General features: G+C 45.3%; 1 long non-coding RNA gene across 1 annotated transcript; it reads right to left on the bottom strand.

The window, feature by feature from the left end:
- Positions 1–719: 719 nt before the first annotated feature.
- LOC148758702 (uncharacterized) lies at positions 720–23249 on the bottom strand. The gene is made up of 4 exons (XR_016020909.1): positions 22021–23249; positions 7878–8005; positions 6407–6582; positions 720–6190 (listed from the first exon to the last, which is right to left on the bottom strand). It is a non-coding gene; the product is annotated as an uncharacterized LOC148758702 (long non-coding RNA).
- Between the last annotated feature and the right edge of the window lie 614 nt (positions 23250–23863).

The following is a 23863-nucleotide window of genomic DNA, read 5'->3' as shown; positions in this document are numbered from 1 at the left end:
TCACACCCCTCTCCTGACCACAGCTTTGTTTATACAGCTGCTTCTGGAACATTTCTACCCGGTGGTTCCATAGCCCCTCAGACTCAACGCTACCACCATGCAAACCCAGAAGCTTCAGCAAACCTCCCAATGGGTCTCTATCTTCTGTGAATTCTATTTCCTTAGTCTCTCTTGACTGTCTCCCTCCTTTCTATGTCCATTCTGCAGTCTGCATTTCAGGCTGTCCTCTTATCTCCCCTGCAATACTGAACTGACTTCCTGACTCTGGCTTCATTCTTCATAATTGTCCCGAGGGAGATCTTTCTTTCTTTTTTTTTTTTTTTTTAAAGATTTTATTGCGGAAGGGGAACAGGACTTTATTGGGGAACAGTGTGTACTTCCAGGACTTTTTTCCAAGTCAAGTTGTTGTCCTTTCAATCTTAGTTGTGGAGGGTGCCATTCAGCTTCAAGTTGTCCTTTCAGTCTTAGTTGTGGAGGGCGCAGCTCAACTCCAGGTCCAGTTGCCATTGCTAGTTGCAGGGGGCACAGCCCACCATCCCTTGCGGGAGTCAAAACCGGCAACCTTGTGGTTGAGAGAACGTGCTCCAACCAACTGAGCCATCCGGGAGCTCAGCAGCAGCTCAGCTCAAGGTGCTGTGTTCAATCTTAGTTGCAGGGGGTGGAGCCCATCATCCCTTGTGGGACTCGAGGAGTTTAACCAGCAACCTTCTGGTTGAGAGCCCACTGGCCCATGTGGGAATCGAACCGGCAGCTTTCGGAGTCAGGAGCATGGAGCTCTAACCGCCTGAGCCACCAGGCCGGCCCCGGGAGATCTTTCTAAAATGTAAAATCTCCTCTTAAAATCCCTCAAGCCCTTACGATCAGTCAGGGGCCACCCAGGGAACGGACACCACACCAGCTCTTCTAACCGAGCTCATTTAAGATTAATTTCAGATCAATTGTTTACTAAGTCTAAAGTTGTCAACTAGGACACTGAAAAGACAAAGAAAATGCTGAGCTATCACTGAGGTAGCAACTATAGAAAGGCTCTCCCACCCACCCCCAGGGCTGTGGGCACAAAGTGGAGAAGTTGGGATAATTACTTCCCATTACCTTAACATTGGAAAGAACTAGTTTGCTGTGTCCTGCTCACCTGCCTGTCCTTCTGTAGACACAGCACTGGCTTCCCCAGAGCTCTCAGATTTCTAAACTTTTCTACACGTGCTGCTGCTGCCTGGAATGCTGCTCTCCATCTTTCTCATCCCTCAAGAAAGGCTCAGGAAGGCTTTTTTTTCATTCAGGAAAGGCTTTCCTGACCACTGCCCCCCACTTCAGGGAGAATTCAGTGGTCCCATTTCTTAAGGGTTTCCATAACATCTCGGTCGTGTCATCACACTGTATTGTCATTGTCCTTTTAGCCATCTATGAGCTCCATGGCGCAGGACAGAGCAGTCCCTTCGTCCTCTGCATCTCCAGCTTTCAGTACAATGCCTGGAACATATAGTACGTGCTCAATAAGGTGTTGACTGTTAAAGTCAGACACACATTTCCTCTCATGTAAATAATCTCTTGCCTGCATTCCCCATCAAATCCATCCTTCCTAAGGGCAGCACTGATCACATCTGTCCAACGATCAACAAGTCTTCAGTGGCTCCCCATTGTCTGAGGAATAAAGTCCGAACTCCTCAGCATACCATGTCTGGCACGCGGCTCTGACTTCCCTATCTTGGCTTATTGCTCCCTACACCCCGCATGTATCATGAGCCCCTCCCATGCTGGGCCGTCCACTATTTCCTCAATACCTTGAACTCTCTCCTTCCAGATCAGAGTTCACTTGGTTGCTTTCACCAGGAATGCTTTTGGGGGCTTCCGTTGCCTGTTGCAATTCTCCCCAACCTTCAAAGCCCAGTTCATAGGTCGCTTACTTTAAGAAAGCTTCCCGCATCCTCCTTTAGTGGTAGAGGATCAAGTCTAAATGTGTAACAGGCCCTTCCCATCCCTGTGGGGTCTGGCACCTACTCACTGGTCCGGCTTTATCTCTCTCCACTTTCCTCCTTGCTCTGTCTGCCCTAGAATCCTGGCTTTCTCGGTCCCTGGGATGTGCCGTGCTCTTTCACGCTGCCGAACCATTGTGCAAGCTGTTCCCTCTGCTTGGAAGGCTGTTTCTGATCGCCCTTCATCCCCTTCACTTTCCTGAAATCCAGACCAAGTGAGTGTTCTCTGTTACACCCTCTCCCTGTGTTTCTCCTTTTATTCAGCAGCTGTCCCTATGTCTATAAGGTAGACTGTATGCTGCATGAAAGCAGGCCCTCTGTGTCTCGTTTATCATTATATCCCTGGCAGTTAGCCAGTGCCTGGCTCACACTAGATGCTCAATGTAATAAATGTTTATTCACTAACAAGCTCGCTCATTCATAGCATGCTCAACAGTCTGCAGCGAAGTAGTTATTTCTGTACATTTCTCCCCATGTTGATCTTAAGCTTCTTTCAACAACAACAACAACAACAAAAAACCTTTTTATTTTGGACATTTTCAAAGATACACAAAAGTCAAGAGAATAATATAATAATCCCCCTTTTCCCATCAGGTTGCCTCGACAGTCATCAATATTTGGCCAGCTTTCTGTCATCTGTTCTAACCTGTTTTTCCCCTAGATTATTTTAAAGCACACCTCAGACGTCATAAATTAAACACGTCTTGAGGGTTGGGATGTCTTGTTCATCTTTACTTTTCACATAGCCCTTAGCTTACCGTCTGACCCCTAAGAGATGATAAATGTTTATTGCATTAATTAATTAGAGAAAAGTGTCATTTATTCACAAATTAACTCAACAAAGACGTATTGAGCAGCCACTATATGCCAGGCACTGTTGGTACTGGGGAGGATAAAGTGAATGAATGAATGAATGAATGAATCAATCAATCAATGGATGATGACATTTTAAAAGTACCCCATAGTACTAAGATCTGTGCAGATCATTAAACCAGACGAGGTGATAGCAAGTGCTTAAGTGACATTCAAACAGAGTTCTGAATGGCAAGAAGGAACTAGAATGGCAGCTGAGGGGAGAAAGTGGTCCAGATATAAAGAAAAGCAACTGCAGTGTCCCTGAGGTGGGGCGGCTTAACTGTCGGAGGAACGGAGAGAAGGGCGGTGTGGCTCGCTGAGGAGGCTGGGGGCAAAGTGGCAGCAGCTGAGGTCTGAGGAGCAGGCAGGCCACATCCTATGGGACTTTGTAAGACAAGGCAAAGAGTTTGGGTTTTCTTGAATGTTTGTTGGGCATCCATTAGAGGCTTTTAAGGGGCAGGGTGGGGTGCTACGATTTGTTTAAAAGCTCATTTGAGCTGTGGAGTGAATGATACACTATGAGGGAGCAGCAGCACAATTGCAGTAGCTTAGGAGAGAATGGTGGTGCTTTAGACCAGGGTGAGAGCAAGGACAATGGGAAGACCCAGGAGGGATTTTGGAGCCAGAGTCAATGGGTCTTGCTGAGGGACTGGATGTGGAGATGAGGGAAAGATTCCTGCTACAAGAGAAAGGTCACTAGGCATCAGTGGCAGGGGAGGAGGTGATCAGGAAGTGCCACTGAGTGAACAGCAGTGTGGCCATACATGACACCAAGTAGAGTCTGCTAGGCTCAAATTGTTTTCTTTTAGAGGCTTCCACACCAGCCTCAGTTTCCTCTTCTGTCCAGTGGGCATGGTCATACCATCTTGAGGGTTTCTTTTGAAGGTTGAATGCAAAAGTGTGTCAAGGGTCAGCAGTGTCTGGCACAGAGAGTCAACACACAAGAACGTGTGTTTCCCTGTTGTCCCAACCCTAAACACACCTCTCAACTCATCAGCCTGAGGATTCATCCTGGGGAGTGGGTGTACTTCCGTCCCTCCCCTGGGAGTGTTACAGTCTCCAGGGAGAACTGGTTTACCCACTCACTTGTTGGGTAATTCTTGTACTTTTGGTGCTTCCAATAGGAAGGGCTGGGACAATAGGGAAATTGTGGCCCTAGGGCTATAGTTTTCTTAGATGAGTGAGACCCAGACCTCCTGGGGGACCTGGACTTCATGAGAGGGGGGCAAGAAGAGAGGGAGACCTTAGGCACTGCCCCTCTGTCCCTGTGGGACCCAGAGAAGCAGGACCCCGAGGGACCCACTGCTCTCTGCTCAGAGTTCCTCCCTGCCCCTCAATGACTGAGTAAGCACCATGGCCCTCGTAACTTGCCTCCACTTGCCCTTAGGGGAAATGCATCTGGCCCTCCTAGAACTAGAACCTACAGCAGGGACCAGGGTATCCGAGAGTTGTTCCTCTCATCGATCCCCCTCCCCAACAGAGCACAAGTGCTAATCTTTTTCTTTTTTTAAGTTACCTATGTATGTGTGTATACACACAAGCACACAGGTATACACACATATGTTTTATAATTACGCATATGCATAGAAAGACAAAAGAGACATACACTAAAATGCTAAAGGTGAATTTTCTCTGGGTGGATAAACGATGAGTGGTTTTCACTTATTTTTGGGCTTTTCTGTGTTTTCCACAAGGCAGTGTTTTCTAATAAAGACAAAATGTTATATAGTTAAAGAATCTCTAAAATATCTTTCTTTCAAAGAGTGTACAATCTTCCACGATTCTAATCTGTTCCCGAAACCGTCTCCGTGGGGAACGTTTGTGAGCAAGTGATATTAGAGAGAATTCATTTCATTCATGCCTGTATTCAGCAAATATTTGAGTGAATAACAGGTATTACTGCTGGACCCGATGGTAATCCAAGACATATAAAATACAGTTCCTGTCCTCAGGAGCTTTAAAATTCAGATTAAAAAAAAAAATTAAAGAAGAATACTGCAAGGAAATAAGTGAATGATGCAAAAAATAAAGGATCTTGACGAGGAAGAGATGGCTTCCAGCTAGACGCATCAGAGACAATTACACACGAGAAAGGGCATTTGAACTGGGGCTGGAGGGGTGGGCAGGATGTGGATACGGGAGCAGGTGGCAGGGTATTCAGGGGCAAGGCGAATGGCATAAGCAAAGGCACAGAAACAGCGAAGTACCAGGAATGTTTGGAAAACAGCAAATAAAAGACACTGTTCCTTGGCTGCCATGGCTGACCAGTAAAAGTTTGCTTTGTATAAATGCATATATACTCTCTAGAGAATTTGCTCGGAGTAATTTTGTAAAGTAGATGAGGCAGTAGCATACTCCTATTTCATAGGCGGGGAAAGTAAAAGTCTGAGGCAGCGATAGCCTCTATCCAAAGCCCCCAAGTAGCACCGTAAGACACAGCAAGAGAAAGTTCTCAGATCTCCTGACCCCATGGGTGTTCACACCTAGGAAAGAAACTGTGGCTAGAAATAGAGGGTTTTTCATCAATGGAGAAAACCATGTCACTGAGAATATGGAGCAGTATTCCATTACTCACAACCAGATGACCAAACAAATCAGCCCCTTGTGTGTGTCAGTAGACTGTACATCATTGCTTGGGCATAGAGAAAGGTGTAGAAAAATATATACCGTGTCGTCAACATCTGTTTGGGTGGAGAAGGGTACAAGAAAGAAAGAAAGACGGTGGGAAAAAAAGGAAGGAAATGAATAAAAATTTTAGAGACTGCAGTTGGGAAAAGTATATGTACGTACAAATATGTTCATTTGCAGGCATAGTTTATAATGGCAAAAATGGAAATAACTAAAATGTTTAGGCATAGATTTTAGGTAAAATAATTATGGCATATTTGGACCACAGAAAAACTTTTTAATCCTTCCAAATGATAAAGAGCATATACAATCATTCACATGAAATAATGTTTAGAAGACAGATTTTTAAGTGGAAAAAAATTATTTAATAGTATGGAGAATATGAATCCAGCTCTTCATGTTAATTACCACGTGGAAGCCACTTCAATGATGGCTGTCAATGGCTATAGGCTTATATTATTTTAACATTTTTTTTTTTTTTAAGATTGGGAAAATTAGCAAGAATTCGAATCTGCTTTTAAGTTACATTTGCTTGTTTACTGGACTTAATCTCAGGCGTTGTCCTTCCTTTCTTTTCCTAACTGATCTAACGGCCCCCTTGGAGCACGATGGAGGACTGCGGCCCGTTTCCTGAAATGTCCCACTTGGGGGATGACTTGTCCTGCTGTCCATCCTCGGGCTTATTCACAACAGATTCTCAGCCCCAAAATAAACACCCTTGGTGTTTCCTCTTCCTAAAGGGGAAGCAAAAGGCCCTGGTGAGCAGAGGGAAGGGTGAGCCCTGTCTAGACCATCATCCAGGGGGAATTCTGTCTACACAGTTCCCCCTGGAAATCCCCAGACTCTGCTGACTCAGGCCCCCCATTCTGATGGTGCCTCAGATCCCAGCCATCCTTCTTCCTTCTCCAGCACCCTGCTCCATCCCGTGTCCCTAAGGAAAGGTAACTAACCTTAGAGCCAGGTAGTGCAGGGTGACCTTTTAATGGAGAATTTGCTCAGATGAGGTAACATTACAGCTTCCTTGATAGATGGCCTGTCAAGTCCAGCGTTGGGCCCTGCCTGGAGATAATCCTCTCCTCTCTGCTCTGGGATGAAAAACAGGCTGGGGAAACATGGCCTGAAGAGACTCAAAGAACAAAGAGACACTTCAGGAATGCAGATAAACAGGTCTCATTTTTGTTTCTGAGTAAAAGAATCAAGTGCAATGAATTTTAACCACGGGCACTTTGCCCACCCCCTCATCCCCCATCCCCAGGAAAAATTTGGGAACGTCTGGTGATATTTTTGGTTGTCACAACTGGAGGGGGTGTTTGTGTACAGCTGGCATCCAGTGGGTAGAGGCTGCTAAACATCCCACAATGCACAGGATAGCACCCACCCCTGTCAAAGAATTATCCAGCCCCAAATGTCAATAGTGCCAAGGTTGGGAAACTCTGCTCTAAGATGTGTTCTCTGCTTTACAGATGCAAAGAAACGCGTTCTGGGAAAATCCCCAGACTTGGGATATCTAAAAAGGAAGACCACTGGGAGGAAAATTTTCCTAAAGATAAGAGCCATGTTTCCAAGCTACCACTTCCCATCAGAACATGGTATAGCTCTATTTCAAAAGCTTTTTATTTTTTTTTATTTTTTAAAGATTTTTATTGGGGAAGGGGAACAGGACTTTATTGGGGAACAGTGTGTACTTCCAGGACTTTTCCAAGTCAACTTGTCCTTTCAATCTTACTTTGGAGGGCGCAGCTCAGCTCCAAGGTCCAGTTGCCGTTGTTAGTTGCACGAGTTGTGAGAGTTGAGGAATCGAACCGGCAACCTTGTGATTGAGAGCCGGTGCTCCAACCAACTGAGGCATCTGGCCACCCTGGAGTTGAGCAGCAGCTCATTGACTTCATTCTAGTTGTGGAAGGCGCAGCTTGCTATCCCATGTGGGAATCGAACCGGCAGTCCTGTTGCCCAGAGCTTGCACTCTAACCAACTGGGTTACCTGTGTGCCCCTTAGAAGTATTTTTTAAGTGATTGTCTTATAAGTACAAGAAAAAAAAAAAAAATGTGGGAAAGGGTAGAGGATAGGAAAGTGAAAGGCTTGGATTCTGGCCACTAGCTTTGGTCTGATTCTGAGCATTTGGTGATTAAAGACAGACTCTTTTATCAAGAACCCAGCAAATAAAGCAAAAAGTGGAATCCGTATTTGTCTTGTTAACCCTTATAATTGTTTGGAACCTTAAAAATAGCTTTGACCATGCCAGAAAGTGTATCAACACAATACAAAGTGAACTACAAATGTAATAACACTTGAGTTAATTTAACTAATAGGTGGTCAAATGTCTATGGTTGCATCAGTGAAGACTTGAATTAACTATGTCTGCAATGATCACATCTGCCAGATCTTCGCTTTGCTTCTCCCTACAAATCCTCGGTACTTACTTGGATATCTTGAGCTTCTGGTATGTTGCTGTTAGATGTCCTCCTCCTTGGAATCCTTTCCCAGGATCTGATTTGATTCACCAAGCATGTACTGTACCCTTCCAATGTGCCCAACAGTATGGTAGCTGCTGTGGATACACACATAGTGCATGGATGTGAATTTGGGATTAGTTTAGGATTTTGAGACTAAAGACTTAAAAAGAATGTGTTGTCTCTGATGGTAGAGGACACTACCGTGTTTCCCCAAAAACAAGACCTAGCCGGACCATCAGCTCTAATGCGTCTTTTGGAGCAAAAATTAATATGGTCTTGTATTAATTTTTGCTCCAAAAGACGCATTAGAGCTGATGGTCCGGCTAGGTCTTGTTTTTGGGGAAACACTGTAGGTGAGGGAGTGGGTCCTGAATCGGACTGGAAGATAATGACTCAGGACGTGAGATTATCAAGAACATCCCAGGGGAAAATGTTCATGAATTTGTTGGACGTGGAGAGTTGGGTCTCAGGTGAGAACGTGAGCTCAAGATCTAAAAGTGGAAATTTTCATGTAACAATGAGTCCATTGAGAGGGGCAGAAAATGGAACAGAAGCCCAAGGAGCAGATGTTGAGGTGTAATTCATAGTTGAGGGGTGAGAGGAGGAAGAGAATGCAGCAAAGGAGATGATTAAGAACAATTAGAGAAACAGGAAGACAATCAAGAGAGCACAGCACTGTTGCAGTTGAGGAGAGAGAGTTGGTGTTTTTTTTGGTTTTCTTTTGGTTTGTTTTTAAGGGACAGTCAAAAACTGTCAAATCTTCACGGCATGAACCCTGAGAAAATGACCCTGGGATGTACAACTGTTCTAGTTTGCCCAAGGCTATCCCGGTTTTAGTACTGAAAGTCCCACATCCCATAAACATCTCAGTCCTGGGCAGACAGGGCAGTTGGGATGTGCAAAGCCTTGAGCAAGACACAAAGTTGGGGTACCAAAAATGAATAATTCAGCAGCTAGTAATGTCGATACATACCCTCTAAAGGACCACATTTTTAAAAAAATTCTGCATTGGCCACATCCTCTGAGCATGGCCCTGGCTCGGACACAGGCCAAGATTAATAAGCTAAACTAGTTGGAATCAGTCTTTGAAAGCCTTTGATCACTTTTTGAGGTTTTTAGCCTGGAAGCATTTCCTATCATAAAATTTAGTTAGCCGAACTCTCATTTGGCTCAAGTACTGTTTCTCTAAATTGTCTCACTTAGATGATTGCTTTTACTGGAAACCCAGCTGTCAAGATAGAGTTGATGGGTTTCAGAAAAGAAAGTATGCCTAAAAACCGATGTACCTGATAGAGAGATTAAAGAAAACTAGCTCACTCTATCAAAGTTGTAGATCCAATTTTGAGGAAACCGAAACAGATTTGGGGAACTACCAGGTAGATTTCTGACAACTTCCAGAAGCCCGTAGCTTTCTGGAAGACCAAATGTGCTATGTTTTTGTGAACAGTTGTCGCAAAGCTCTTGTTTTTGTAGTACTTTGTGATGCTTTGGAAATCAGAGGAAACTGGGAATGATTTTCATGTTTTTTGTTTTTGTTTTTTGCATGCTTTTGGTTCTGCCCATTTCCTTTAAGCTGGAGTCCAGAAGCTGGCTGCCAGGGGGCCAATTCAGCCTGTGAATGGGTTTTGTTTGGCCTACACGGTGTTTTTTACAATTTTGAATTAGCTGCCAGCATTAAAAAATCAGATTTCACCAGGAAAAAAAAAATCCGGATTTCCTGCTTTTCTTGAAAAATTGGAAGATCTGAAGACGTTGGGGCTGCATGTACACATGGCAATAATCCACAGGAGCTGAGCAGCAGCAGCCCCCTTTGGACAGGACATGTGCCCTTTCCTTGGCCCTCTCCCCACCTATCTTTCTACCTTCCTTTACTTTACCTGCTAGGCACATCCCAAGACTCCACAGAGAATGAGGCTCCCAAAATACCTCAGTCATTAGTTCTAAACCACTTGCCTTGACCTGTTTCCTGTTTTATATCCCAACATGTTCCCAAGCGTTGGAGATTCTGATGTCCTAACTGATTTCCTGTTTGGGTATTCGACTCAACACCCTGGCTGGACACCTGGCACCATTCCCCCAGGTTACCTGTGCTTCCTGCCTCTGCCCCTTTAAATCAGGCAATCGCACCCCCCTGTTCCATGCTGCTGGCAGCCACAAAACCAAGCTACAGGCACCCCTGCTTGGTTTGCTCTCACTTTGTATCTGTCCCTGCTCTTATTCCCCACTCACTACTTCTTTCAGGGCTCACCTGATTGCTCATCCTTCAACTTTGTCTCCTGTTTCCATCTTTGAAATCATTCCTTGGACTTGACCTTAGTGTTCAGCTCTTATTTCAACTCTTGGTTCCTCTCTCTTAAGCTCTGCTTGTGACTCTTCCTACCTACAAAATCTTCAACTCAATCACCTTCAGCTCTTAGAAATAGAGTAATGTTAGCTGCTATAACAAATACCCAACATTTCAGTGGCTTAACATAATAAAAATTTATTTCTCACTCACACAACAGTCAAATGGGAGTTTTCCTGGCCTGAAAGCAAGATCCATCTCCTTCTAGCTGTGTTTCTGCCGTCCTTATGGGCTTCAGAATCCTCCTTATCTGGCTAGTAGGTAGCAAAAAGGAGAGAGTGGTGAAGAAACCCCTGCTTCTTAACTGCCTTCCAGCCTGGCGGTGACACGTCACTTGCACTCACATTCCATTGGTGAGAACTAACCGTGTGTTCCCACCTAAATGTAAGAGGAGATGGGAAATGCAGTCTGTGGGTGAGGTGCCATCCCCCAGTGACAGTGTCATGCAATGGAAGGGAGAGCCTGAGTTTGGCCATCTCTGCCACAGCACCCAGTCCAAGCAGAGGCCCGCATAGCTGGTTCCTTGGCTGAGCGGCTATCAGGCCCCATTGGGAGCACATAGGAATTTGCACATTTCTCTCCAGGATTATAGAAGTCTCCATGGCAGAACTTTCTATGGCAACTGACAGAAACCCAAATCAGCCTAAGAAAAAAGGGCATTTGTTAGCTCACATAACTGGGAAGTTCATGGGATGAGGTGGCCTCAAGTATAGTTGGATCCAGACATTTAAATATGGAAGTTAGGTCTCTCTCTCTCTGACCATTTCCTTATCTCAGCTGAGGCCTCTCTCTCCTGCCGATTTTCTCCATAGGGCGGGGAAGGTGGCCAACAACTGTCCTTGCATCACATCCTCCCAACTTCATACTATAAAAGGAAAAAGCCCCTTCTCATCCAACTCCAAGTTTTAAAAACCACAGAAAAGGCTCTGATTGGCCTGGCAGGGCTCACAGTTCTACCAGGGAGGCAGACAAACTGTGAGTTCCTTGCCCACCACGTTGGAGTGGGAGAAGAACAGCTTCCTTAGGGAATCAGGCACTGGCAATGACTACACAGACCTTTGACCACGCAGCCTCTGATGATACCTCTGTGGCCAGCCCAGACCCCGGGCCTCAGAGCAGGTCCGGGGAGCAGCCCCCTGAGACCAGCGCACACTCACTATACACTATGTTAGTCAAAGCCATGGCTTCCATAAGAATTAATAAGGATCTTCATGACTTTCCACGAATTCACCAGAGTTGGAAAAGGCCTGTTGATAAGATTTTTACAAGATCTGAAGATTTCATCAAGTTCCACCAAAGTGATATACCTACGCATATCGGAAAGTTCATGGTTTTTTAGGCAGGTATTCACTTCAAATGCTGAAGCACCTTCTTTATTCACCCATCTAACAAATTAATTAAGAATCTACAATGTGCCCAGTGTGCAGTCAGATGTTGTATGTGCAATAATGGATAAGTTCAAGTTCATGCCCTCCCCAAGCTAGCGTCTCTATTATATAAGGAAACACAGTTGAGGCAAAATGTGATACCATGACAAAGTCTTTAAGATAATATCGATACACAATGGAACAGACAAAAGATATCCTGAATCTTGAGTATAGAAGCAAGAAATTCTCAAGAATAGAAGAAATTCGTGAGGAAATAAAGGTGAGGATCAGGAGCAAACTCATGGTGCATGGCAAAGCACTGCAGAGTCTAGGTATCACTGGTATGCTGTCTTGCCAATATGCCATTGAGACCAGCCATCCTCTAACTTCTTTGATTTGCTACTGAGACTTTTCCCCATGAACACACATTTCTAATATTTCACTGTTAAGGCAATGGCAGTTGTTTTACATTTTCAGAAACGTGTACGACTGTTACACAAAGTAAAGAAAACCTATATAGTCTAGCTCTGAATTCTCTTAATACTCTTTTTATTTGGGGATCATTTTAGATTTACAGAAAAGTTGCAAGGAATAATACAGTGAGTTCCCAGATACCCCTCCCCAGTTTCTCCTGATAGTACATTTGTCAAAACTAAGAAACCAACATTGGTACATTACCACTAACTAAACTCTCTACTTTATTCTGATTTCACCAGTTTTTCTACGAATGTCCTCTTTCTGTTCTAGGATCCAATCCAGGATACCCATTGCATTTCGTAGCTCTTGGTTTTTAAGGCTCTTTGTTCTTCAGGCTGGGTCAACTCTGCCTCTTTTCCTCCTTCCTGCCAATGCTTTAGACATTTCATGGTTCATTAGCACCTGCTCTAGAGTATGAGCAAGGGAAGAAAATAATTTTGAAATGCAAATTAGCCAAATGTTGTTATTTATTGGTTTGTGGCTGTTAGCTCAGTTGCTAATAAGGCCAAGGTTATTGGCTTCATCTCTGTAGATGAGTCAGCCAGCTTAGCAATGACAGGAGAAATTTTGTCCTACGGCTATTATTTGCACCCTAAACCCTGTCTAGCTTCTCTTAAATGCAAGCTTTTTGCCACAATATGGTGGGAGTACCACCCTATTACCTTGCTATTCAAAGTATGTTAGAAATGGAGACTGTCAGGTCCCACCCAGGTCTAAGGATCAGAATTTGCACTTTAACAGGATCCCCAGGTGATTAATAAGCATGGCCACTCACTAAAGGTTTGTGGAGAACCTGTGTTTGAGGTGCTGGGGTTTCAAAAGAAAGAAAGAAAAAAATATTGACCATCATAGAATCTACTGTCTGTCCAGTAGGAATTCCAGACAAGCAAAAGGACAACTACAATTACAAAGGCAATTGTGATGGTGAGGTATTGCTGGAGAACAAAAGAGAGCTTAATCTCCAACTGGGGCACCAGAGATTTTTCAGAGAAATGTCATATTTGAGCTGAGACCTGAAGAATCAGCAGATTTAGCCAGTTGAAAGGGAGGAAGGCACAGGGGTGAGGGTGGAGAAAAACAGGTTAGGGGTGGAGGAACTCAGAGGCAAGAGAGACCATGGTATCTCCTGGAAACTGCACACAGTGCAAATGGCTAGAGCATCAAGTGCCAACACTGGAGAATTTTCTCTCTGTATGCGTCAGTACCATCAGCACACATTATTGAGCACCAGCTATAGGCTACGCACCATGCTAGGTGTTGGGGATATAGGTAATAAATGTCACAGTCCCATTAGATATGGCACTCCAGTCTCAGTCAGGTAAATGTTGTAATTACCCAAACAACTGGAGGGAAGAGGTACACGATACATCAGAGGCCATACAGGACACTTCAAAGATCTACCTGTATTCACATAGGGTCCATAAAGTGTGACAAATATTGAGAGGCTAAGGGAAGGGGTCCCAGCTAAAGTATCCTATAATAAAAGGGTACGTGAGTTCTGTAGAGCCAGGAAGTAATGCTGAGGTCAACACTGCACAGGGAATGGGATGTGTATTAGTTTTCTATTGCTGCATAACAAATCACTACTAACTTAGTAGCTTAGCAAGATAACCACGTGTTAGCTGACAGTTCTGTAGGTGAGAAGTCCAGCAAGCTCAGTTGGGTTCTCTGCTTAGGTTCTCACAAGGCTGAAGTCAAGGTATTATCAACCAGGCTGGGCTTTTACCTGGAGGCCCTGTGGAAGAAGCCACTTCTAAATTCATTCAGATGTTGGCAAAATCCAGTTCCATGTGGTTGTAGGACTAAAGTCCGTTTCCTGGCTGACTGCTAGCCAGGGTCTGCTCTCTGCTCCTAGATGCTGCCGACATTCCTCAGGTGACCTCCTCTATCTTCAAAGCCCACAACAGTGCTCTGACTCTCCGTCATGCTCTGAACCTCCAACTTCCTCTTCTGCTGTCAGCCAGAGGAAGCTTTCAGCTCCTAACCGGCCATGTGATTAGATTAGGCCCACTTGGATAATTTCCCTATCTTAGATCAACTGTGTCAAATAACATAATACAATCTCAGGAGTGATACCATATTCAAAGGTTCTGGGGATTCGGACCTCTTTGGGGGGGAGAAACCGTTTTAGAAATTCTGTCTTCTATAGGAACTAGGGGTCAGAATGGAGATTTGGAACCCTAACTAGGAGGCGTTGGTCTGTAGCCCAAGTTCCACATGAGACATGCGGTGAGGGTGGAAATGAAGTCCACATTCTATGGCCTCCTAGGGGGTGTGCCTTTGCACTGTTCTGATGCCACAGAGTCAGAGAAGTTCTCATAGCCATTCCATGATTTATCTGATCTTCTGGTGATCACCGTCACTCCTATGGTCAAGCTCCTCCCTCCCCCAAATTAGGGCAGTCTGCAAATCGTCTCACCATCACTGTGAAGGGTCTCTGTCCCATGGCAGCCCAGATCTGGAGCTCAGTCCAGTTCCAGTCTTGGTATAAAAAGCCACTCCTGTGGTCCTGGTGGGAACAGCAGACCTTACTGAAGTTTGATACATGCACCCTATTACCCTCCCAATAGCACCAAGTACCCCTCTCTTAGAGGTTTTTCACGATGCTTATTTCTGTCCTCTCTGTTCCCTCTCTAACTTCTCTCCTCACACTGCTTTATCTCTTCCTGATCATCAGAAGCCAACCCCGTTTCTCCCTTTATCATATGCAGAGCAATTCCATTTTCCCCAGCCCCCAAACTTCTTTTGCACAGCAGCCGATTTGGCTAAAGCTTTGGTGTTACCACTTGTTAGGATGTACAAGATGCAGTCCTCAAATCAAGACCACTCTCCTCCCAAGTCCTTGTTTTTCTGTGGCAGTGAGGTGATGGTGGTTTCCTTCTTCCAGTCTCACACGCTATGGATGGAAGTGCCAGTGTAATGGGAGCAGACGGTTGGTGCACCTCCCCAAGCAGGTTACAGGGAAGCAAAGACCTGAAAGCGTGACTGGGAGGGTGGAAACCAGGTCCTAACTGAGGGGAATAGTTTTTATCAGTGAGGGAGCAGAGAGTGAGAGAACAAAGGCCTGTTTTAGGAGGTGAGGAAGTAGCACAGAATTGGACCTTGAAGGAAAATTAAGTTTCAAGTAAGTGGAGAGGAGGAAACAGCTTTCCAGGCTCTGTTGACAGGAAAGGCTGGGAGGAAGACTGGCTGCTTCTTTTCAGTTACTAGACCTCTGAGCAGAGTGGAAGGCAGTCACACTGTCACAGAACATGCTGGGTGTTAAGGTCAACTGGTAAAAGGCACAGAACACAAGACTACTACTGGACTTTACTTCTACAGTCAGCGAGGTGCCACTGAGGCTTTTGGCATGACACATCAATTTGTGCCACCAAGGTCACTTTTATTGACTTAGCTGGTATGTTTGCAAGTATATACTTTCAGATTACACAAGACCTGCCTTCGCACACATACACACACACGCACACACTCCTCCCATTCACAAGAGCAACTGTATGGTAGTATAAGAACGTGCATCAATCTTATTTTTCCCTTTGGCTTAGTGAATTCTTAGTTCCCAGGGAATCAGCAGCAGAGCTGACACTGACAGGCAGGCAGTGTGTTGGATACAATTACTACTCCCTACTCCCAAAGACCACCATTCTTTTTAATTAATTGCCTCTCAGCACCCAGTCCCACTTTTACTGTTGTTGTTTTTTTTTTTTTATAGCTAGAGAGCTATAAACTGTTTCTTATTCTCCCTTGCGGCTGGAGTTCTGGATGATGCAAATTAGATTCCATCAATTAGATCCATTCATGAGAGATACAAGGCAGAATAAAATCAGGAGTCACCTTCCTAATGCTTTGGCTATGTTCTGCTGACAAGCAGTAACAAGGCCATGTGGACATCTGCAGCAGCATGGCCTTGGACATCTGGACCTCCGCAGGGTTCATTTCCCAGATCCACAAGTGTCAAGTGGGACAGGAGGCAGGGGAGATGGAGGCGGGTACCTGAGCCCTGGATTACAGCCGTGGCGGTGAAGCCTTAAACCGAGCAGTCTCGTTAGTCGCGTTCCGATTATGGAGCAGTCACAGTTCTGGCAGGTCAGTTTTGTGGTGCTCTGGTATTCATTCCAAGAGGGAACTCAGTCCTCCAACACTTCTCATATTATAAATTATAAAATCATTAATTTCCTTCTTGCTTAAAACACCTTGGGTGGCTTCTGTTTCCCGCTCTGACCCTTAACTTCTGTAACAGGAGGTTATAAGAGCATAGTTTTCCACTAAATAGACATCTCAAAAAATATTCTTATGGTTGACATCCAAACTGATGAAGTGAGGGGTCTGGACCACATGCCTCTTAGTATATGGACTTTTCCAGGATAATGTTCCCAATGTGTGACACATACACGGCTAATGAGACACATCCCTCTCTCTATGGGAGAATTTTAGCTAACACATGGATGAACATTTACACAACTAAAAAAAACTTTTTTTTTTAACTTTTATTTATTTTAAGTGTGTTTTTCCAGGACCCATCAGCTCCAAGTCAAGTAGTTGTTTCAATCTAGTTGTGGAGGGCACAGCTCACAGTGGCCCATGCGGGGATCGAACCAGCAACCTTGTTGTTAAGAGCACCGCACTCCAACAAACTGAGCTAACTGGCCGCCCCAACTCTATTTTAATATATGTGTATTTATTTTAATGTGTACTACAGGAAAATTTACAGGTAGCAATCAGATCTGATTTCGTGAATCAGTGACTTCGTGAATATTAATATTGTTTATGGCAAGGCTAGAGTAGGTATAGTGATAATATTAAAATATTCAGTAAATAACAGATAGCTGGCACACAGATCTGGCAATAAAGAAACACATGAGGATGGTATTCAAATGACTGAGGTTAGGAAAGCCCTTTCCTAATTATTCATTCTTATGAATCCCCTCACTACACAAATGGAGGGGAGAAAGCTGAGACCATAAAGCCTGTTCTCCCACCTGCACCAGACCCGACTCCCAAAGACCACCATTCTTTTTACTCCCAGATATTACTGAAAGTCTATACTTCTCTACAATGCCCCGGAGAGAACACCCAGAACTTGTGGGTTCTCACACGCCAAGGCTGGATCAGCCCCTCAGCGGGACCAAAGGGTGGGGTGGGGAGGAGAAACTGCAAAACGAGCCTGGCTCCAGGAACAGTATGTATTCAGCACAGAGCCATAAGTTCAGAAATGCCAAACTTGGGTGTGTTTGTTATGGAGACTTACTATAGCGAAGGGGAGGGTAAGAACCCAGGATCATTCTCCTCAAAGGGAAAGCTGGCAGAGTCATCTCCCAAGAGTCCCTATCAAAAGCCACAAGTCCCAGACACGCTAACGAAATCACTGGACAGCCAGGAGCCACCCTACCTCTTTTCCTTGTTTACATCCCTTGGACCTCAGAAGAGATACTGCCGATATATGACTCTAAATGTAATGAGCACAAATTGCAGCTACTCAAAATCTATACCTTGATAACACTTAACTGCAACAGCAGAGAGATAAGACAAGAAACTGGACTAGAGGACATTTAGAAAAAAGGGTCTAATAGGTCACTGATTTCCAAATGCCCAGCTACAGATCCAGTGTCCAGCTGGCGCTACAGAATAATGACCTGTCTGGGGGTTTGGTGTGTGCTTTTAGAATTTGTTTGCAGCTTTAGAGATATAATTGACATATAACATTGTGTAAGTTTAAGGTGTACCATGTGTTGATATGCTTATGTATTGCAAAATGATTGCCACCGTAGGATGGGTGTGTGTTTTAAAATTATAGGTTCCCAGTCACCACCCAGTGCGAATTCTAGTTTAGGTCAGAGATGGACTCTTAGGATGGGTGTTTTTAATGAGCTGCCCCAATCATTGTAATGTTCTGTCTAGTTTACAAACTACTCTTTGAGCCCTTGTGCCTGATGTCTCGTTGCTTCCCCCTTCCCTTCTGGCCCAGCCTGGTTCATTCCTTCCAGGTTGGTTGACTCTAACAACTTGCTAACCTGTCTCCTGCCTCTCTCTTTCTTTAAATACTTTAGAGCCAAACCAATGACTCTAAAGGACAGAAATATCACGTAGTAAAGAGAAACAGGATTTAGTGTCCAAAAAGAGCTTTACTTCTTGGGGAAAGCCATGTAAGTTCTCAAAACTGCAGTTTTCCTCACCTTCAAAATTAGGGGTTAATAACTGTGCCCATATTACTGGGTTGTTGAAAGAGTAAACAAAATTATTGATTCAAGCACCCAGTTACATATGATCTAAGTTGATCACATCATTTCTATGCCCAGAAGCATCCAGTGGCTACTAAAGCAGACTTGTCTTGTCTGTCTGGCTAGCATCTCTTCCTTTGGGTACTGTCTCCCTTCCCCTGTTCTGCAAGATTCTGGAGGAACACCAATCGTAGGTCCTCTAAGGTGGGCACATGACCTAAGCTAAGCCAATCAGACTCTCTCCTAGAATTTGAATGTTGAGTGGGAATCCTGGGATGAGAGATTTAAAGTTGAGTCATGAGTTCATCTTCTGGAGATCCCCTCTGGCCTGATCAGTTCCTCCTTGAACTCTGTAAACTCCCCAATATCCTTTCAACAGATTGCCCCCTTTTTCTTTTCAGTTAACTCAGAATTGGTTCCTGTTTTCCAAAACTGAAAAGTCCTAACCGATCCAGCTCCCCACTGTCTACAGAATGAAGCATGCATACTTCTCATTCTGTTGTACAGATTTTCCACATTGTGTTTAGATCTCACTTAACGGCCCCTTGCTAACTAAGCTTAAGCCCCTGTGTCACAGTTCCCTGTGAACTAGTTATTAGATTGCATTTTATGGATAAGGAGGATGTCTAACTCATCTCTTGTATCTTGATCAGATTTAATTAAGAACCAGCTCTGACGTTTAAAAGAAGAAAAGGCATTCTGTGGCTCAGAGCAGAAATGGTTCCCAGAGACTAGGATTACAGAGAATCTGGGTACAAACCAGGTTTTGTGCATGTTTTAAAAGGTATATTCCTAAGGGTATATTCTATTCCTTTGGCTAAAAATTACGTTTTGAGGTTTAAGATAGGGGGCCCAAACCAACTAGCTCACTGATGCTCAATGAGGCCAGACATCTCTGTGTCTATATAACCCTTGGGGTTATGCATTTCAGTGTTCAGAAAGGTTATTTGTGCCCTCAGGACATCCTGATGACCCAGGAAATCTAACTCATAAGTACTGAGTTCTGGGAACTTAAATCATGCAGACTATATGTGTGTGTGTGTGTGTGTGTGTGTGTGTGTGTGTATGTATATGTATATACTATTTCTTTCTCTCCCTACACACACACACACACACACACACACACACACACACACACACACATACTCACACACACATAAACAAAAGGAAAAAAAAGAAAGGACTGCAAATTCTTAACTGATCACAAATAAAATTAAGAAATGAGGTTGATTTTAAATTGATCTGGTGGCAAGACAATTATTAGTAAATTATCTTTCCTTCTTATCTGTCCTGTTCCTTCCGTTATTAGCTCCAGTCACCATTAGCTCCAGATAGCCATTGCTATCTAGGGCCCCACTCATCAGAGGTTTTTTAATTCCTTAATAGTGGAGACAGGCAATGACTCAAGAACGATACAATGACAAGGTAGCCTTGGAGTTCAGTAAACTCAGGTTTACATCCTGCTCTGGCACTTGTTTGTAGTTTAACGTCAAGCAAGTTTTCTGCCCTCTCTAGGCCTCAGCTTCTTTATCTGTAGAATGGGGATAATAATGCTGGCCCCCTATCTCTAAGATTCTGATTCTGTGGGACCTTGATGGCCATGGATCTTTGGAATTTTAACAGTGAATTGTTGTGTAGATTAAATGTATGAAAAGCCTTAGAATGGTGCCTGGCAGAGTTAGTGCTCAGTACATGTTTCTTTCCCTTCTCCTTTGATGCCCTCTTCCCTGTTCATTTCCACTCCAGACCTTGAATCACATTGTATACAGGTATATATACATAAAAACTAGATTTTCATATATAAACATATTCTATGTACACATTCACTCATTTGTTCAACAAATAGTTATTAAGAATCCTTTTGTGCCGGCACTGTGATAAACCAGTCAGACAAGTTCCTGTACTCACTGGCTCTTCCTTGCTAGCAGGGGAGTATTCCTTGCTAGCGCAGGGAGGTGTGAGTGTGGGGAGGAGTGTCTCGTGGAGTAAGCAGGTGAGGGAAGGCTTCTCTTTTTCAGGGGGCCGGTGAGACCCAGAGGATGAGAAGGAGCCAACCACCAACCAGCCTGGGGAAGAGCATCCCAGGCCCAGGGTAGGAGCAGCTTGATGTGTTTGAGGAACAGAAAGGGTCAAGTGCCAGGAGGGCTGGGGGTGAGAGGGAATGGGGGGGGGCCTGCTGGCTGAGATGAAGAATTGGGATTGAAATGTAACATACTGGAGATGCTGCAGTGAGGAAGGGATGGGATCTGATTTGTGTTTTAAAAGCATCACTTTGGCTGCTATGTCTCAGAGTGGATTGCAGGTAGCTAGGATAGAAGTCCCTGGGACTACCACACAAACATCCTACCAGACACACGGACTCCCACAGTTAGAAAGGAGCACAGAGGAGCTCTGGCAGAGAGGCACAGGAACGCCTGGGGAGTCACCAGCTTGGGGAACACTGGTCCACATCCCCACCTGCACAGTGCAATCACCTGGGGACACTGTTATCCAAATTCTAAGTATCCATAGCCACCAACCACCCTGGGCTAAGAGAATCAGAATCTCATAGATGGGAGCCAGGCTGATGGGATTTTTTACAAAACTCCCCAGTATATTTTATGTGCATTCAGAGTTGAAAATCACTGTGTCTGGGTGAACGCTGCAGGACTCAAGCTCTTGCTGCTGCCTGAGGCAGCTTTCCAGCATCAGACATCCTGTTACTATAACATTCTTTTTCAGGGTGGGCTGAAATTAGCCTCCCTGTACACCCACTCTAGTGGGGCCAGCCTCTCTCTTTTTTCTACTAAAGTTACCCATCCCTTCACCCCCATCGCCACGCCTACCATCACCCAAAGCAAATCTCAGCAAAGGGGATTGAAGGAACCCAGAAATGGGAACCCTGCATAGGAAAGGAGTTGTCAGGCTTCTGGGACTCTCCCCCACCCCACTGCAGGGCCCATCTAACGGCTCTTGCATGCAGGGACCACTGCATGTGCTGCTCAGAGCCCAGCCGTCCAGCACCAGTGAACAAGTCCCCGGGAGGCAAATGAATGACTGTCCTCTCCCACCCAGCCCACACGGAGAATTCTCTCGAGAACTGGAAGAGGCTTTAGCATAAGTAGTTTAATTCTAATTTAACCATGGGTTGGCAGGGGAGGGAGCCAGGCTCTAAATATAGTCAGTCTTGTATATCTAAGGCTTTCCTAGAAGCTTGAGAGAGGGAAAGAACTTGATCACCTGCATTCTGGCAGGCTCTGGGTTCTATAACTTACAGTCTTCACAAAAACTCCATAAAAGTTGTTATTCTCCTTTAGAAATTAGGCAACTGAGGTCCAATGAGGAAAAGTCACTGGGCCAAGGTCGTGCTAATGCTCCATGAGAACTGAGTTGGCCTCACACTAAACGCCAGGCTCTGTCCACCACTGCACGATGTTTCCTCTTGGTGTCCTTCTCTAGAACCATCCTTCAGTGGAGGGATAGTCAGCATCACCCTTTCCCTGGGTCACCCCATTGGAGGCCAGGAGGACACCTGAGCCAGCTTTCTAATTCCTCTTACTCCCTGCTCATCACTTTGTGCCCCCCTCCCCCCTGCCTTAGTGCCCTCTCCCAGTGCCAGCCCCTTCAGGCCCCCTCTTTCTCCCTCATGTTTCCTACAAACCCAGGCCAGAACACAACAGCCATAAAGTATTAAGAAAGAACCAAACATGGAGGTTGAACTTACTTACATGCTTTGATGGAGGAGCAGACGGAGGGAACTGTTTTTACTCCTGTGTCTTGACATGTCGCAGATTGCTTTGCCTGGGTGGCTGTGATTTTGCATACTGACTCCTCAATGGTGAGGAATTTCCCAACCACTCCAGGCCCCCAGGGATCTCTCCACCGCAGGCTGTGGCCACAGAGTTAGCACTTACCTAGGAAATCAACCTATCCTGTACTGTTCTCTTGCTATTGCATACGGACACATTATGACTGGTCACCACCACCCTACCTTAAACAAAGGTGTTGTGTCTTGTACTCCATTTGTGTTCCCCAACACTAGGGCCTACTCCATTTATACCTGAAAGGTGGCACTACACCTACTCCGAAACTTCATAACAGCACAGAGTAGAGAAAGACGGCATTCTTTACAGCATTTTGCTTTCAAGGCAAAATTGAATCCCTGGAGGAAGCCACTCCTGTAACCACATTCCTCTCCAACCTGAAGGAAGCCTCCTCCAGCTCCTGGAAGATTCTGCACCCCCCCCCCCCCCCCCCAGGAACTCAGGAACTAATGTCTGTATCTCAGGTGCTCTGCCAGGCCATTTTCAGATCTTATCTTAGTTAATTCTCACAACAAGCCAGACAGCATTATTCCATTTCACAGCTAAGGAAACTCAGGATCAGAAAAGGTAAGTAACTTGCTCCAAGGTACAGACAACTGATAAAGGGCAGAAGTGGGATTAGAACCCAGGTACGCTGGGCCACAAAGCCTCAGGCCATCTGATACTCATTTCTGTGCTCCATCTCCACCAGATTCAAGGCTTCTCAAGGTGGAAACCAGGTTTGGGCTCCCCACAGGCCTTAGCCTAGGGCAGGGTCATAGTGAGTGTTTGCTCAGTAAATTATCAGAGGAAGTTTACCATGATTACCTATTGTGTGAGAACCAGTATTGGGGGAAAGAGGAAGTGTTTGTGTAGTGATAAGGCCTGTGTGCCTGGCCCTGGGCCAGTGACAAGAAGTGAGAGGGTAGATAGCGGAGTGGCACAGGGTGACAGGCCCCTCCCTGACTGGGGCTGAAGGAAGGGTCGGGGGTGGCCCAGAGCCCTGCGATTTAATGGAGGATGGGAGTGGCATCTGAGGGTTGACTGGCTGTTGGCTCCCTGGCATGCAGACCCGCTGGAAGGAGCTATAGAGACAGGGAAGGAAGAGGGAGGCAGGCTCTGAAGGGACACAAGGGCTACCTGGGTGGAGTGGGTGAAACCAGCCAGAGCGGCTGTGTGTGAGGAGGCAGGATTTGGGTTAGGGAGACCCAGGGGGCAGATGTCGGATTGGAAGGAGCTCCCCAGGAAGATGGAGGAGAAATATGGTTTGATTCAACACCTCTAAAAAGAGGACATCTTCTTGGAGGGCCCAGACCAAATCATTATTCTTACTGACTCGAGGAAACAGAGGCACAGATAGTTTAGGTAAATAGTCTGAAGTCACACAGTGGGTAGCAGAACTCAGGCATTCTGACTCCAGGGCCACACACTTACATGTTGCCTCTCATCAGCTTAAGTAAATCTAAGACATCTAGAGACACAGCGGAGAACCAGTCATGGCGTTCGCAGCATAGCATGGGGCTTCCCAAACCTCTGGTGCATTAGAATCTCCCAGGGAGATGTTCTAAAATACATGCTCCAAGGCCCCAGGCCCAGAGAACCTGACTCTGGCAGCAGTGACAGTGGTAGGGGCTGGAGCAGGGAGAACAGGAAATTGTATTTGTAACCAGCTCCTTGGGGGATTCTGATGCAGGCGGTCTGGAGGTAGGGGGAGAACACATGGGCAGTGCAGGGATAACCAGATGGCCCAGTGGAGCCGATATCTAGG

The sequence above is a fragment of the Rhinolophus sinicus genome, chromosome 3 (genome assembly GCF_057876585.1).
Source record: "Rhinolophus sinicus isolate RSI-liver-muscle chromosome 3, RSI-T2T, whole genome shotgun sequence".
Taxonomy (NCBI): domain Eukaryota; kingdom Metazoa; phylum Chordata; class Mammalia; order Chiroptera; family Rhinolophidae; genus Rhinolophus; species Rhinolophus sinicus.
Note: the sequence above shows the minus strand (reverse complement) of the source record. Positions and strands in the feature narration are given on the sequence as shown.